The sequence below is a fragment of the Ictidomys tridecemlineatus genome, chromosome 3 (assembly GCF_052094955.1).
Source record: "Ictidomys tridecemlineatus isolate mIctTri1 chromosome 3, mIctTri1.hap1, whole genome shotgun sequence".
NCBI lineage: Eukaryota > Metazoa > Chordata > Mammalia > Rodentia > Sciuridae > Ictidomys > Ictidomys tridecemlineatus.
The window spans coordinates 69,348,224-69,361,055 of NC_135479.1; the positions used below are offsets into that span (position 1 = coordinate 69,348,224).

At 43.8% G+C, this 12,832-nt stretch overlaps 1 pseudogene; it reads left to right on the plus strand.

Annotated features, from left to right (window-relative positions):
- The first annotated feature begins 1,369 nt into the window (after window positions 1–1,369).
- Window positions 1,370–1,478, plus strand: LOC144376573 (small nucleolar RNA U13; annotated as a pseudogene).
- Window positions 1,479–12,832: the final 11,354 nt, after the last annotated feature.

Here is a 12,832-nt window from a genome sequence, read left to right on the forward strand (position 1 = left end):
CTCATGCCTGGACTACAGTGGGAAGGCCTCCCCTCCTGGTTTCCCAAGGGGGAGGTAACAGGAGCATTGTCCCTGAACTTCACATCCTAGTCCTGAGTACACTAGCACAAAGGACACGAACAATTCCAATGTATTTAACAAGTAGTAAAAAGTCAATTGATTATCTACATATTAACCCCCTTCTACCAGTTGTAAAAGCACTAGTTTGGAAAAAAAATGAAGACCTTCAAGAAAGAAAAATTGATTACCAAGTTTTATTCTTTGTCACCTAGTCTAGTCATTCCAACTTTTCTGGAGGGGCAAGAGGTGGGGAACTCACTGGATGGCAGTAGTCTGGGGTGCTGCAGCCCCTGTGCTGGCAGGAGGTGGCAGGGAGGAAGAGCCAGCTCCTGGCTTTGGGGTAAAGAGACCCAGCAGGGGTGGGAAAATGGTGGGAGCCTACCGTCCCACACACTGGGCATGGGAGGATAATTAGCAATGGGAGTCCACTGACCTGCTGGCTGAAGATATTTTCTACATGGAGGACCTGCTAGCTGGGAGACGGGTAGCAGACATTCTGAGGTGGGGATGCAAGAGTCCAGATTGCACTCAGTAGCTGAGTGTGGAGTTTTCCCACTTCAGCTGCTGATGCTGGTTGGAGTTCTGGCTGTCCCCAGGGCCACCCTCCTTCTCCTCACAGCTCTCCCACTGGTCAATAGTGATGTCATCGTCCTCCTCCTCCTCTTGAAACTCATGCTGCTCTTCCTCTTTTTGTATCTACTTTATGATGTAAATATTTTAAGCAAAATTCACAGAAGGAATCTATGGCCTCAAAAAGGTTAAGAAAATTGATAGAGCACAAATACTACATGGCAGAAATACTAAATCTGGCACTGACAAAGACTGAGCAGAGATATTTAGTTTGATTCTGAGTACTGAAAGGAGAATAGCAATAAGGATGGTCAGAATCAAGAAGGACATAGATAAGTTTATATAACTTCCTATTTTATGCTTAACTGCATACTTCAAGTGAACTTCTCAAGTACATTTAGTTTGAGATATATGTTAGAACTTCATACATGTACATTGATAAATGGAATTCATAACTGAATTATAACAGAATGAAAGGTTCAGGAAAAAATGGAAAAAAAAAGCAAAAATAAGTATTCAGACCATTTTTTTTAGATATTTTCCTGACATCAAATTTTTTTGTATATCATGAAGTTTTGATATGATTATGATAAAGTTATGATATGATTCAATCTGTTATACTAACCAAGATATAATTGATTGCAATGATTTTATGACCTATATAAAAATGAATTAAATTTTAATCATTTATTTCATCATGACAACAATCTTTATTGTAACTTATAAAAATAGAATAAAGATACTTTAGGTTCATAAGTGTGATGATTACTGAGTGTTCATGTGGCTGGTGTGGGAGATGTGCCTTGCTCTACACCTTGTCACTACCTTTGCACATTACTTATCTGTTGTCAAAAAAGGCTAAGGAAGGTATTTTATTAGGTACGTTTAAACTCCTTCCTTCTCTCTTGATTTCTTATTTCTTTTTAATAAATGATATAATTCCACCTTACTCTGATCTCTCCTCCTGGGGCCGATGAGACACCCTAGAAATTTTCTAAAAAGAACAAAAAAGAATTATCTTTCTTATTACCTTCCAATACATATCACATATTGTCTTGTTTAATTTTCAATTTAACATACTGTCTTGTTCAATTTTCAATTTTTTAATCTTTTTATTTTACAATTCTATACCAACTAAAGGATAAAGTCTAACTCTAAATAATGACAGATCTGAAATTTCTTGATCTCTTTACCCTCTACACATAATTCCAGTATATAATATTTTCACTTCCCTGAACACAGTTGCTTCAAAATATGTTCAGTCCTCATCTCCTGGATGAAAATTTACAGAAAAGCCCTGAAAACTACCCTAAATTGTTTAATTATTGTATTTTGCACATAAAAGTGAACACAAGATTTTTCATTATGTGGATTCATCATTTTCAGAATGTTAATAGTATTTGTATGAGTGTCAATGTTAATTTTTTTACAAGCATAAATACCAAAAGAAATTGATAAAAAAATTCTTTAAAATTATTAAGGTACCAACTAATTATAACAAAACCTGAAGTTTTAAGAGGTGAAAAGTCTGGATTACAAGGGCCTTGACTTCCATCAGTGGGTTAAACATTCTAATAGATTAATAATTTGAATGGAGCAGTTTGGTTTATAGCTCATAGTAGAACACCTGCACAGCATGTGTGAAGTCTTGGTTTCCATCTCCAGTACCAACAATAAAACAAATTAATGACTTGAGTGGAAGTATTGGGAGGTGTTGAAAAAAAGAAGCACATCAGGTTGTCTGTAGAAAGTGGGTCCCAGGGTGTGGCCTGGAGGATTGTAAGGTCCCTTACTGTCTGTCTATCTTTCTCTCTGCCTGCTTTCTGGAGGCCAAGAGCTGAGCACCTTTCCTCTTTCATGCCCATTCACCAGGAGGTTTCTGAAGTAGAGTTGGCTGACCACACTCTGCCACCATGAGTCAAAATAAACCCTTGCTCCTCAGAGTTGCCCTCCTCAGGTATTTTGGTCACAGTGACGAGGAGCTGACCAACACCCTGTGCATCTGTGTTGTGTTTTCTCTCAGGTCCATGGCCCACTTTAATAGTTGTATAAGGATCGTGACTTAGCTCATTTCCTTTTTGCTAGTGGATGATACCTGTTGCCCCTGATACCCATTGTGGACCAAGCTGCCTTTCCTTCACTGAATTGCTCTCTTGGCTTTGTGCAAAGTTGTCTGGCACATTTCTATGGCTCTCCTGGTGCTCTTTTTCAGACTATTGACCCTGTGTCTCTACCTCTGTCATTGGTTATAGTTGGTCTTTATGCCTGTGAAGATGGGATGAGTCTAGAAGTCTGGTGGACCAACTCCTCAGCTTATTTTTGTTTTTAAACTGTTTTAGCTGTTGTCATTCTTGTGCTTTATCAATACAAAGTTGGCAGTGATGTTGTTTTTGTCGAAAAAGTCTTGATGTGATTTTGATAGGGATTTCTTTGCTCCATGTTTCCTGGTCCTAAGTTTTTTCCTACATCAAATGGTGTTGTGTCTTTTGCCTTAATCATCAAACCAGAGTTATAAGACCTGTGGAGAGGAGTGCCTGTTATGTCAACACACACTTCTGTTTGTTAGGTGCTTTCTTCCTGCTAGTCCCTCCTCTCATAAGTACTTTCTGGACAGAAACTTCTTCTGACTCTTCCATGGGGCAGGTTTGCTGGTGGCAAGTCATCTGTTTGCCCTCACTGGAAAATGTCTCCCTTGTCTCTTTATTCTGAAGAGTATTGCCAATGGATGGGGAATTATGAGAGCTCTTATCTTTTTGAAATCAAAAAATGTTTGCCAGTTTCCTTTGGTATTCATCATTGTGATGAAAAATTCATTGTCATTCAAAGGAGTGGTAGTGTAGAAAATAGGTTTCCTGTGAAGAGAACTAGAAAAATTGGGCCATATCTGGGGAGGACAATTCCATCATGTCAAGCCAGTGTTGTTTTTTTCTAGGATAGGAGAGGTTTGGTGCCATAAGAAGACTGCAGGTTCCACACTCCCTAGCCTTAACTTAGAGACCCAGGAGAAATATTGAAGCACTTGGCATGGTGGATGGTGACCATGACTGGAATCTCAACAGTTCAGAAGGCAGGAGGAATACAAACCCAGGACAGCCTGAGCAACTTAGGGAGACCTCATCTCAAAATCAATTTTAGGACAAAAACCATTGAAGTAATGAGTGAAATTCTTACCTGTTTTTACTCCTTCCTGGTGGGATTCAGGCCTGGAGGAGATGCTGGTTTATCCTGAGGAACAGCCAGGAAAGCAATGACCCAGATGTCCTGGAATACTACAAGAACAACGAGTCCAAGAAGCCCTTGTGGATCATCAACCTGGACCTCTGTGAACAGGTGCATGCATATGTGACCTTTCATCAGAAGGGGCTACCAAGTGGCTTTGTGTTCGATGTCCAGACCAGAGGTTGAACCTTTTACCTTGTGGCACAGACAAATATGGACATGCATAAGTGGGTGCAGAGCATCTGCCAGGTCTGTGGCTTCCAGAGGCTGGTGCAGAGCAAAGGTACAGAGAAATTGACCTCCTCTGGAGGCTGAGATGGCTCTTATGTTCCCAGAAATTGAACTCAGGTCCACTGGGCCACTGAGCCACATACCCACCCTATTTTGTATTTTATTTAGAGACAGGGTTGCACTTAATTCCTTAGGCCTTGCTTTTCCAGAGGCTGGCTTTGAAATTGCAAACCTCCTGCCTCAGCCTTCTGAGCCAATGGGATTACAGGGTGTGCCACCATGCCCATCTCCTCTGTGATTATTATAGTTGAAGAAACCTGGGGTGCTCCACATCCACCTGGGAGAAGACAGGTGAGGGAGGAATGGTAATTTACTTTTGGATTTTGATGACAAGTTTCTTTTTGGAGTGGTCAGCCAGTCTGGACATTGTAGTGACATATAGACAGTTGTATGAATGTACTAAAAATAACAGAATTTTATATTTTGAAATAGTGGCATTTATGACATGTAATTTACATATAATTTTTTAAGAGAATTTCTTCAGGCTACTGAACACCAACCATTTCAAGACTTGGGACCAGCTGGCTGGACTGTGCCCTGAGCAGGAAGATCTTCAACTCTGCAAAAATGCAGAGTTAGGTATTGAAGAAGTACAAGGGCTGCAGTCAATCCAGCCCTTCTTGCTGTAGTTCTGAGGTCCTGTGAGTTTTGAAAAGAGGGAACTGTGTTTTCATATCACACCAGGCCTTAGAAAGTGGGTGGGCAGTTGGGCCTGGGGTCAAGTGCTGCTGTGGAGCTCTGATTCTCATCTTCCTTGGGGAAGCATCATGAGCCTATTTCCTCTGTCACTTCATGAAGAGTGGCTCAGCTTTTCATTCAGTTTTAAATTACCTTGTGTGATCTGTGTGGTGGGAAGCTCCTTGGTTCTCCATGCATGTCTTCCACTATGTTGTATCTGATGCTGCTGCACATCTGCTCAGCTGACTCCAAAGTTAGTTGATTTGGGGACAGCTTGGTGTACGGACAGATGTCAAGCCAGACAGTGTTGGTGAGTTCATTGCCAGGGCAGGGACACTGGCTTGGGTACCAAGGGCTCAGTGAGGTGAGGTTTTACATGATCAGGAAGATTGGTAATGGAACGATTGAGTTTTTAGAACCACACAGGCCAAACAAAACAACTCCTCAGGAAAAACCCTCAGAGCCCAACTGCCACCACCAGCTTCCCACAAGCTGTTTTGTTTGGCCTGTGTGGTTCTAAAAATAAAGTTCATTTCTTTGGACAAGTGGCTCCTGAATTGTGCCCAGCCAGACTGCAGCAATTGAGTAGTTGGTCAGTATCATTGTCTTCTACAGAGTGTATTTCCTTGGGCTCTTGGATTCGTGTTCATGAGGGGATGTTCTGTTAGCTAGCTGCAGGTACAGTTACTACATGGAGGACATTAGTGGAATGTGAGAACTTCAGAATTCTGAGGTGTTTCCTGAAGAGAGCAGGTGATATGTCCTTCTCAGAGTAGAGTCTAGTATGTTTCCCTTTAGCAGCTTCTTTTTGTGATGCTGGGGATTAAACCCAGAGCCTTGTGGATATGAGGCAAGTAATCCACCAACTGAGCTATATCCCCAGCCCAGCAGCTTTTTTAAAAAGTGCACAGTGGCTATAAAACCCTCCGCCATGTCACCACTCATGTTTCCCAGCTGAGCTGGGAGTTCTGAAGGAGTAAGGAGTCAGCATATGACCTCTGTTCATGGAAGAGCCTGTTTGCTTAATGTTTCTGACACGAGTTTCTGGTTTTCTATTAAGGAAACTGTACTTATTCACTCCCTGACTCTGAACCTTTGCAGAACTGAAGATCTTTCTATTGTCCTGGGCTGTGTTTCAATAGGCACTCCACTTTCTTTGCTTCAAACTCACTTGAGGAGCCCTCTTGCCTGGCTCCGCCTGGCTCCGCCTGTCGAAAACCTTCCAACATCTTTTCTCTGGATCCACCCCTGCGATTGGCGAGGAGAAGCCTACACTCACACCATTCCTCCACGGTCACAGAAGGATGTGAGAGCAGCCCTGCCTGGAACTTCTCCCTGAAACCAGATACATAATATAAATCCAACTAACAAATTTTAGAGCTCGCCAGGACTGACTCCAGGACATAGAGCTAGGTGACAGTGGGATTCTGCCTCAGCCATCTATGATTTTAAGTTGTGATACCTGGCCTCTTTGAACCTGACCTCTGCCTGAGTGCATCAGCCCCTTTGTACTGGAAGCTCCCCCTGAAACCTTCCACTAGGTCCTGCCCTGACCCTGGCTCCCTTATCACTGACCCATTTGGCTCTTCATTCTGAGGTGAACCTGCTGAAATTCACATCACCTCCCGGATAATATGAGCAAGTCTTTGACAGAGGTTCTGACTCTTTCTGTAAATTGGATCAAATGCTCTCTGCTCTCAGTCAGTGCTTCAGGCGTGCATCATGGGGTCTTTAGAGAGCTAGAGTTGGTATTCCTGAAAGATGGTTCTGTGGAGGAAGAGATTCTGCATCTCTCAATCCCATGAGACACTTCCTGCAAGGTCCCAGCAGACACACCCTGGTATCATTCATTTCTTAAGGGAAGCATAAGGACCCACCACAACACTTGTTTCACTGAAAAGATTTCTTTGTGGCATTTGGGATCTTTTTTGTTCACAAAACTTTTGTCTTGGGGCTGGAGTTATAGCTCACTGGTAGAGCACTTGCCTAGCATGTGTAAGGCCCTGGGTTCAATTCTTAGCACTTCACATAAATAAATGAATAGACTAAAGGCCCATCAATATCTAAGAGAAAATTAAACAATTTTTCCATTCTATTTTTGAGATGGTCTCTTCAGGTTTAACCGAGGCTGGCATGAGCTTCTGGACTTCAGCCTTCCTTCCACCTTAGCCTCTTGAGTGCTAAGACAAGAAGATGTTCCTCCTCACTCAGCCATCTCTTTTTAACCCTTCGAGCCAATCCTGTATTTTTATTTCCTTTGCCACTTTCCAGTTGCTCACATAACCCACAAAAACACCCAAGATAAAGCCTTCAGGATCAAGATGAGATTAGGAGGTAAACAGTTGGACTTCAGGTAGCAGGAAACAATTTCCTGACAGCTCTTCCCTTTGTAAAGAGTCTGGGGATGATGCTCACAAAGGAGAAACAGTTACCATAACAAATATGAAGATTCTGTATCACATGTGGGGTTTGTTTCTAGGATTGTCTTGGAGAGTGCTTTTCTGTCCCTGGAATATTGCAGGGATAGACAGGAGGGACCTAGATCACATACACAGCAGGGTACATTCAGTGACCTGGTTGAGGAGGCTTATTAAGCATAGCTGGTATCAATATGGGAGTCCTCCCTGCCTAAGGCTGATCATACACCTTGGGGCTACTTCAGAGCAGAAAGAGATACATGACCAAAGAATTATCATGCTTGCATGGAGGGCAGGAATATGTAAGGTGCAAAGGTGTGCCTTGGTGTCACCATGATACTTAATATCTGTCCTTCTGAGGACCCACTTTAGGACATGGCCACCTTCTCAACTGTCCTTATTTTTTTGGTACTGGGTATTGAACCCAGGGGCACTCTACCACTGACTCATATCCCCAGTCTTATTTTGTATTTTATTTATAAACAGGGTCTCACTGAACTGCTTAGCACCTATAAATTTCTGAGGCTGGCTTTGAAATCTTGCTCCTCCTGTCTCAGACTCCAAAGTCACTGGATTACAGGCGTGTGCCACTGTACTTGGCGCTACCTGTCCTTACTTTTTATCCACAGACTCCCTGACAAATGATTCCTCAGCCAGTCAGCACTCCATTCCATCCAAACCTCAGCTGAACCGCTCATGTCAGCAGCACCTCCAAGAAAATAGACGCTCCATCCTGGCACACTGCAGGAAGCCTACGCTGATCACATGCAGCTCCTCTGTGGAGGAGGAAGGACAGCCCAGATGGTCCTCCAGAGCCCCACAGGAGTTCCTCCACCAGTACCTCCACTTGGACCAGTGCATGAGCCATTGCCCACGGAGTGCAAGGTAGGGATGATTGTCAGGGGCTCCTATGTCCCTGCCTTAGGGCTGTAACATGGGACAAACATGGTGCTTTGACCACACCACCCTAGGGGAGCCTTGGTCCCTGCTTTGTAGCTGTAACATGGGACAAGCATGATCTCATGACTACACCAGCCCAGGGGCTCCTGTGTCCCTGCTTTATAGCTGTAAGGTGGGATAAGCATGGTCCCATGACCATATCGGCCAGGGGCTATTGTGTGCCTGCTTCATAGCTGCAAGATGGGACAAACACGATCCCAGGGGCTCCTGTGTCCCTGCTTTATAGCAGTAAGATGAGACAAGCATGGTCCTATGACCATACCACCTTAGGGGATCCTGTGCCCTTGCTGTAGAGGTGTAACATAGGACAAGCATGGTCCTAGGACCACACCAGCCCAAGGGCTCCTGCATGCCTTCTTTAGAGCTATAAGATTGGACAAGCATTGTCCTGTGACCACACCGGACCAAGGGCTCCTGTGTTTCTTCTTTAGAGCTGTAAGATGCAACAGGCAGGGTCCTGTGACCACACCAGACCAAGGGCTCCTGTGTTCCTTCTTTAGAGCTGTAAGATGCGACAGGCAGGGTCCTGTGACCACAACGGGCCAGGGGCTCCTGTGTGCCTGCCTTAGAACTATAATATATGGCATGTTTGGTCCTATGACCACAAAGGCCCGGTGCCCCTGTGCCCCTGCATAAGCTGGAATAAACTTGTCCAGTGACCACATCAACCCTGGGCTTCTGTGCTCCTGCTTTGGAATTGTGAAGCCCAGACAGAAGATCTCTCTTCAGGTAAGCACACAACTGAATGTGATCTAAATTAACCCTCACAGTTCATTGGCAGTAGCAAGTGATGACTGGGTCCCTGAAAATGTCCTTTTGTCAAGAATTACAAACACATCAGGGTCTGGAGTTTCAGAACTGAAAACAAAACCTGTCTGCCTTGCCCTATGCTGGTAGGAACCAGTCCTACCTTGCTTCTGCTTAAAGCTCTGCCATTTCTTGTAGTGACTGCTATCCACAAGTGCTGTTTAGATTGAAAATATTTAAATTAAATGAGATTTAAAGTCCAGAGTCTGTCCAGGTAGAATGGCTTATATCTTTCTTCCCAGAGGCTTAGGAGGCTGAGGTAGGAGGATGGTGAGTTTGAAGCTAGACTTAGCAACTTAACAAGGCCTTGAGCAGTTTAGTGAAATAATGTCTTAAAACATAAACAAATGGCTGGGGAATGTAAATCTATGTTTAAGCACCCCTGGATGCTCTCCCTGGTACCAACAAATAACATAACCTAAAATGATATAACATGCTATAAAATAAAATAAAATCTTGAGCCTCAATGATAACAGCCACACTTATAGCACTTGGTGCCTCAGGTGGCTTGTTCCACCTGCATGGACTCCCCGCCAGGAATAGTCCTCTGTTTTCCAGCCCAAGCTGCCTCTCACAGGCACTGTGCCTGTAGCCTGCACACATTTATATTTCCTTTTATTCCCATTGTTTGAACAGTAAAATCCATGGAGCTGCTTGGCTCTGCCAAAGATAGTTCTGGTTTGCTCCCAGAGCCAGCAGATCTCAAGTCATGCTTCTTATTAGTTGACCTAGAAATATTTAATTTATGTTACAAAGATTAAGGCAGATTGAGGTGGATCACTTCATGTCATCTGTTGGAATGTTTTCATGCACTATCTTTCTTGAGCCACCAAACCCTGGGCCTTGATCACATTTCACGGACAGCAGTGTCCAGGGCAGGGCAGGTTCCATTACAGCATGGCTTTAGGCTGGGGATGCTGGCTGCCAGAGTAGGGGCTATACCTCATATTTGTCCTCATTTTACTAATTTGTTTTGAGACAGGGACTCACTGTTTCCAAGCCTGGCCTAGGATTTGAAGTCCTCTGTCTCAAAACCTTGAGTAACTGGATTACGTGCACACACCACTGAATTCATCTTAGACCCCATCTTATGGTACCTCATACCCTGGAAAAACCCTGCACCTTTCTTCTGATGGTCCACAGCTCAACCTCCAGCACTTATGGAGAGAGGGGCTAAGTCCAGGACGAGAGGGCCAGCAAGTCAGGGCCCCTATACTAGGCAGTTCCCTGGTCCTGTGTAGAGGGTCACTGGGGCTTCTGCTCAGTCATGGTGAGGTCCAGATTCAGGTTCTGTCATTGTCTTCAATTTTGTTCACTTTGTCAACTCCTTGACCTCATCTTCAGAATGGGAATAGCTAATTCAAGGCTTTCCCAGGACCATCAAGTAGTCCATGACAGATCAGTACTTTTTCCTGCTATTTTCAGGCTGTATCCCCTCCCATTAATTGCCAAGGAGTGGAGAGTTCCAGGTTTTAAAATCACATTTCTATACAAGGTATTTAACATTTATGTCTTGAAACTAATGTTCATGTCATGCCCCTGAGGATTTGTGGGATGCTCCTTTTGATGCAGGCAGCTGGAGTCCTGAGACCCACCTTCCTGGGAGTGACAGACATCACTGTTAAGCTTGCTGCAGATCACACCTAGTGCAGAAATGCCAACACAATGTTGGAACTCCACTACTCACTCTTGAGACCCTGCTCATGGGTCATAGGGCAGATGTGCCAGTGTCCCTGCTGGAGCGGGAAGTCAGGGCCCTCTCTGTGTCTGGCTCCTCTGTAAACCTATGTTAATCTTTCCAGCTGAAATTCACCTCCTCTCTGGATTACCCTAGCCAGATTTTTTGAGACAATAGTCAACAAACCCAAGGTCTTGTGCATGGTATGCGAGCATTCTACTCCTGAACCACACCCCAAGCCTTTTTAAAATTTTATTTAGGAGAGAGGGTGTCACATAGTTGCTCAGGCTGGCCTTGAACTTGAGATCTTCCTTCCCCAACTCCTTCAGTAGCTTGGAATACTGGTGTGGCCCCTACTCTAGCCAGTTTTGATGATCTTTCAGAGAAATTGAAACTTTCTACCCGGTATTATGGATTTTATGTTACTGTTACAGCTCTGGGAAGATAGGAACTCAGGACAGATAATAGATGAATGATAGACATATGGTCCATGCCATAGAAGGAGTGTGGCAGAGGACCTGGACCTACATACAGCTGGGGCAGCATTGCTGGGCCCAAGGACTCAGTCTTTCAGGGTTATCAGATGCACTAGCAAACTATACATTAAAAAGAGAGTCTTCTAGGATATAGAGTTAAGATAACATACCAGTAGATGGTTGGTTGGGAAGTTATCTCAGTTTTCAAAACTGTGTGTTCAGTAGAGACACCAGGATGCCCAATCTGTAAAGCTGGGCTATGATTCATCCTTCTCCAGAACCTAGTGAGGAATCTTTCTATGATGGCAGGGGGCAGATTGCAGATGGCAAGGGACACACCTACATGCATAATAGTCACTAAATATAGTCACCTCCTCTTTGAGTGAAATGTCACAACCTGTGGTGAGACTTCACGTGGTGAACCATGTGTCACAAGGGGATACCCATGAAGAGTGCAGTGTGACCTAAAACAAGCTTCATGTGTAGAAGCACAAGGAGGCTGGCCCCTGCCTGCCATATGGATGTTTCTGTTTGTACTACCCTGGGCTCTGTCTCCTGTTGCTGCCTTCATTATGCTCTAGCATAACCATGCAGAGTCTTGTTCTTGACATGATTGTGATTTTTCTCTGATTGTGCTCTTTAAGAGCAAAATAGCCCCCAGGGTCCATTACCAAGCCATACAGCAAAGTCTGGGACAAAGATTAACTGACACACCCAGGCGAGACAGATACCAGACACTCTCCTGCAGAAAGAAAGATGTCCATTCTCCAAAGGATTATGACAACCCAGAGTCTAAACAGCAGGCCAGACACAGCATTCAGGACAGAATCCAGACTTTCTCAACATACAGAGATGCAGTGATATGAAAATAGTTCTTAAAGTAAGGGTCAGAGGCCAACCAGACTCCAGCCCAGACATGGGAGTTATCAGATGCGGACTCTAAAGCCCTGTTTAACAGCACTCCACATGAGAAAGAAAAACACTCCTGAGATTAATGGAAAGATGGAGAAACCCTCCAAAGTCTGTTCTGTGAGGGTATCCTTAAGGTATGTAGAAACAAAGATATTCTCAGGAGAAAGAGAGGTGAGAGAGATTCCAGGAGATCTGCCCTGAGCACATGATCAGGGTACTCTTCAGGCAGAAGCAGGGGACCAGAAGGAAAGGTGGCCCCAGGAGTGTTCATGACATAAGATGGAGAGAGCCCACATCCTCTAGGTACTGCAATTCATTTAACCCATTGTTTTGTATACAGGACACCTATAAAAGTGAGAAACATATGCATCATTGATGGTCACTTTGAAATAAACGCTGTATTCTTAGAGTTCTCTTCTATTGATAAAAGTAATAGGAGAATGGTGGGAGCATTAAATATATATAAAATACATATAAAAGGTATATACCACTAGCATGTGATTGTAATGCACCTGTGTTCATTTCATTGAAATATTCACAAGACTGAAAATCTAGGGGACTTAATGGATTAAAACATGTATGGAAAGCAAAATTTAAAAGTTATTGAGTGAGGCTTCCTCTGGTTTCCTTTCTTCTTGGCTCCCTCACCTTCTGCAGCCACATGAGGCCCCTGTGACACGTTGCCCATTTATCTCATGTAACTTCATGTCATGTTCATTTTTTCAGTTATGGCAATTGAACCTAAAGGAGCTTGGCCACTGAGT